We start from the raw sequence: 5048 nt of genomic DNA on the forward strand, positions 1-5048 counted from the left end.
AGCCGTGTCTCTCACAGTGCAGGCACATTCTTTACCATCTGAGCCAGCAGGGAAGACTGTATGTGCCATACACATGTATTTAATAGTCAAGATAAAGTTAACTGGAAACCTCAGTGCACCTCCGTGACGGTCCAAAGAGTTCCAAGAATTCCTGGGATGAAGGGGTAGGGGCGAGAGGCTTCTCTGCTCATGGTTGTCTCTGGCTCCATGCACCAAGCATGCCTCTTGCAAATCTATGGTTGCCTGGCCCTATTTCTGTCGACAGTGACCTAATGTGACGATAGACCTGTGACAGTCAGCCCTCTTTCTTGGTTTCCACAGGCTCGACATCACGTGAAAATTCGGGAAATGAAGGAAAGGTCGTTATTACAGTGACACAGTGACTTCAAGCATGAGATGTTAAAACAGTAACAGAGGGACTAACTCCCTATTTGAGATTTTTCCCCCCACTGAAATTTTATACAACACGATAGTCTGTATTTTATTGTTAGTTTATCACTCCTTCTTCTTCTCTCATGATTCGTCTTCGTTACTATCCTCCTCCATCACTCCTGGGAGTTCCAAGTTCTTTTCACTCTGTTCTGCACAGCAAATTCAACTCTCTTCAACCCCTGCCCAAGAGCAGCTCCGGTTTACTTTTGCATATGCAAACTGGTCAGAGTGAGGCAGATCAGAAGAAGCTTTAATTTAACAGGAGATTCCCTCAGGTTATGGCCATGAATAGAATTTCTCCTCTTAAAAAAGTCATATCCTCTCCTTAACCACCATAAAAACCTTTGAGGAGTCACTCACAATCTGTTATCTGGACTGTTGTTTTTGAACTGGAGTTTTCCTAACCAGTTGCTTCCTAACTGATTTCTGTCTCCATTCTCCCTGGCCCATTTTTTCTCTACTTGCTTCAGTGATATTTTTTCCCAAATGCAATTTGTGATAATCCACATTCTACAGAATAAAGCTCAGCTCCCTTGCCCTGACAAACGTGGCCCTGCTGATCTTTCATCCTCATCTTGAGGCAGGCAGTAGATGAGGCCCCCAAGGGTAAAGTGATTGGCAACTCATTCCCTATGGACTAAAATTCCAAGACAAAAATAGCAGGACAGTTAAAATTGGGCCCTACCCAGACCACATATTTCTCATTCTCCAAGTCAGGAGATCTCCCCAACTATACATACTCAGGAAAGCTCCTTAGAGATCAAAATGAGAGTGATGTCAAGGGATGCTCTACCCATAGGCCTTTGTGGTGTAATTCATCTTGGCTAAGAGTTGTGTGTGAACTCATGGGAGGATCCTGAGAGAAACCAAATATGGACTGTGACTCAGGCAAACCAAAAGGATTGGCCAAAGGAAACCCGGAAGAAATGCTCCATAAAAGTGATTCAAACTGCCGAAAGGGTGCAACTCAGCGGCTCTCTCTCTCTGAGATAGTTCTATTTACACATACTATACTTTTCCCTACTAATAAATACTTTCACTTGTTTCACTGTGTGTGTGTTAGTCGCTCAGTCATGTCCAACTCTTTGAAATCCTATGGACTGTAGCCCTCCAGGCCCCTCTGTCTGAGGATTTTTTCCAGGCAAGAACACTGGGGTGGATTGCCATTCCCTTCCCCAGGGGATCTTCCTGAACCAGGGATCAAACCCCGGTCTCCCGCATTGCAGGAAGATCCTTTACCATCTGAGCCATCAGAGATTACTTTCTGTCTTAGTGGGAATTCTTGTCTGCAAAATCGAAGGGCCAGGTGCCCTGTCACAGACCACCGGCCTAGTGGCTAGGATCTGGTATTCTCACCACCATGACTCAGCCTCAATCTCTGCCTGGGAACCCAAGCCCAGCCTCAAGTCATTGTAGACCGAGACCACCCAAGATCAATCTGTCCTCATGCTCCCCATACTTAAGCAGTTCACTGAATCAGTGATGCCACCTCTTGACACACACCTTTCACAGACCATCGATCTGCCTGGAATTCCCTTCCCACTCTCTATATCTAGGGACCACCTACTCATTCTTCAGCAGACCTTGAAAGATGAGTCCCTTATTGCACCAAGGAGATGGGGATAGGGGCATCTTTCAAAGGAGATCTATTCTTTTCCACACTCTCCCTGGGTGACCTCATCCAAAGTCTCATCTTTAAATTCCACTCTTACCACATGATGCCCAAATTCTTACCTCCAGGACAAATACCACCCTTATGATTCTAAATCTACTCTTTTAAAAGAACAAGCGCCCAGACAGAGTATATAAGGCTGAACTCATCTTCTTCCTCCATCATCTACCCCTCTTGTATTCTACATTCCACAGTCTCACAATACATCTAGCCTTGCATTATATATGTTATCTGTGTAGATGTCTTAATCTTCCTGCTCACCTACTGGATTCTATATCCTAGAGATCAGGGACTTTATCTTACCTTCATTGCTAATAAACAGCAAGCACTCAATACATGCAAATTGATGGAGATGATTAGCTGTTCAGCAATGAAGAGACAGTGTGATTGTATATCCTTGCCATTCCTCCCCAGGTGGCTAAAGGGTAATGAGGAACCAAAAATAATAGTGGCTGAGAAAGGAAGTGTAGAGGCAAGATTTATCCCAGGGTCTATGACAGGGTGGGGCTTCTCTAGTGGCTCAGTGGTAAAGAAGCTGCCTGCCAATGCAGGAGATAGGTTCGATACCTGGGTAGGGAAGATCCCCTGGAGAAAGAAATGGCAACCTACTCCAGTATTCTTGCCTGGAAAATCCCATAGACAGAGAAATGTGGCTTGCTACAGCCCATGGGATAGCAAAGATTTGGACTGAAAGACCAAACCACTACGACCACTCATGACAGGGCAGGACCTACATGTGGAGACTAGGAGCTCCAAGGATGGCATCTCTAGGGAGCAGCCAAAGGTGGGCTGTCTGTTTGTGCGCATGGCAGGACCAGAGCTCTAAGAATATCTGCATCCACTCTTGCTGGCTCTCTCCCCTCGAAGCCTCACTCTACCTTCTCCCGTGGGATCACGGATCTGTGCTCAGGATACAGTCATGAGTGTTTGGGTGAGCTGAGGACTGACAACTGGAAAACAAAAGTCTTGTTCTCTAAATAAACCATCCTGAGGTCAAGTTTGTATAATCCTTTACCCCCTAACATTGAATTCATTAGACAAATTCGCACTCCGAAGCTGAAGTCTTTACTTTGATCTATTATCTGCTTGTTCATTGGCTATTCTGCACTAATTTTCAGATGACTAATCACTTGTCTCAGATTGAAACCTTGTGTAATTAGCCATGTAGGCTTTATGACAAGTTCAGCAGCTTCTTAGCAACACAACTCTTGTGGTTATATGTTTAGAAGTTTTAAAAATTAGGTATGTATTTGGAAAGTCTGGTCATCTCTGATCAAAATCCTATTATCAGTAGCTCCAACTGTTAAATTTTCTCTCTTTCTGAATGAAATCTCAGTTGATGCATCTGTGCAGTCCTTGTGTAGTCGTTGAGTCATGTCTGACTCTTTGGCATCCCCAGGGGCTGTAGCCCACTTGGCGCCTCTGTCCATGGAATTTTCCAAGCAGGAATACTGGAGTGGGCAGCCGTTTACTCCTCCAGAGGATCTTCCCAACCCAGGGATCTGAACCTGCATCTCCTGCATTGCAGGAGGATTCTTTACCTCTGAGCCACCAGTGAAGTACATAAACACAAAAATGATCTAAAGGCAGGCTCAGATTACAGTTTGGAAGTTTCCCTTCCTGCATTTCTCAAGCATCAGTTCCCCTCCAAGTTGGGGCTGGGTGGCAGCCGCACTTAACATACACGTGAACCAATAATCCAACAAACGGCAGCTGGAGAAACTCTTTACACTGGAGGAAAATTGGGAAAATTAAGCTTTTATTTTTATTTTTTGACATTTAAAGGAAGTGTCAGAGGGAAAATACATTCACTTATATGTATTTGTGAACGTCTTTCTGGCAGATATAGTTTAATCTGCAGCTCTTTATCATCATTTTCAGCTGGAGGGGGGTGTACAGAATATGCAGGAAACCAGCAGAAAACTGAAAATAACACAGTCAGGAGGAGCATGAGCAGACCCTCCAATGCATATATTTATTTTTCTCTGAATGCTGCCAAGACTTTTCGGTGACTCTTCTCCGAGACACTTGTAGGAAGTATAACAACTGTAACAAGAAACTTGACCATCAAAACCTATGGGGATGGTATCTATGCTTTTACCCCCAGAAGCTGTCATTAATATCAATAAAATTTGTTTTTTAAAATGTGAATTATTTTTAAAAGAAGCTAAAGAATAAAAGGCAAAACAAATCCAGCTTCTTCTCCATGTATGATCGTCATAAGTTAAAAGTCACCATGGGGTGAAAAAATATGAAACCAATGAAAAATGCTTAAAGAAAGAGACACATTGACCGAGGTTACTTGAAATTCAGAGACAGGATTCTGAGGTAATTCCAAATAAATTCTTGTGTAATCATTTATTAAGCATTTGGGATGACTCAAATCACTTGTAATCATTTATTAAGCATCTGGGATTATTAAGCATGCCAGTTACCTAAGCTAACATTTAAATGGAAAAAAAAATATTTTGATGGTGATGGGAGGAGGAATGGGAATTGGGGATGAGCAAACAAAAAAATGACAAAAGATTCTATTCATGAATACTCCAAAAGTCTGAGGCTGTAGTAATCTCAAAACTTGCTTTGGTTTTCTTTAGTGGCTGCTGGTTTAGCTGTATGATTTCAACATATTTTTTTCTCTCTTTTTTTAATAGCATATCTAAGAACAAAACTAGTGAAGGTGATGAAATTCCTAAAAGATGATGCTGTGAAAAGTGTTGCACTCAATGCCAGCAAATTTGGAAAACTCAGCAGTGGCCACAGGACTGGAAAATGTCCGTTTTCATTCCAATCCCAAACAAAGGCAATGCCAAAGATGTTCAAACTACCACACAGTTGCACTCATCTCACATGCTAGAAAAGTAATGCTCAAAATTCTCCAAGCTGGGCTTCAACAATACGTGAACCGAGAATTTCCAGATGTTCAAGAGGGATTTAGAAAAGG

Source organism: Budorcas taxicolor, chromosome 4 (genome assembly GCF_023091745.1).
Source record: "Budorcas taxicolor isolate Tak-1 chromosome 4, Takin1.1, whole genome shotgun sequence".
Taxonomy (NCBI): Eukaryota; Metazoa; Chordata; class Mammalia; order Artiodactyla; family Bovidae; genus Budorcas; species Budorcas taxicolor.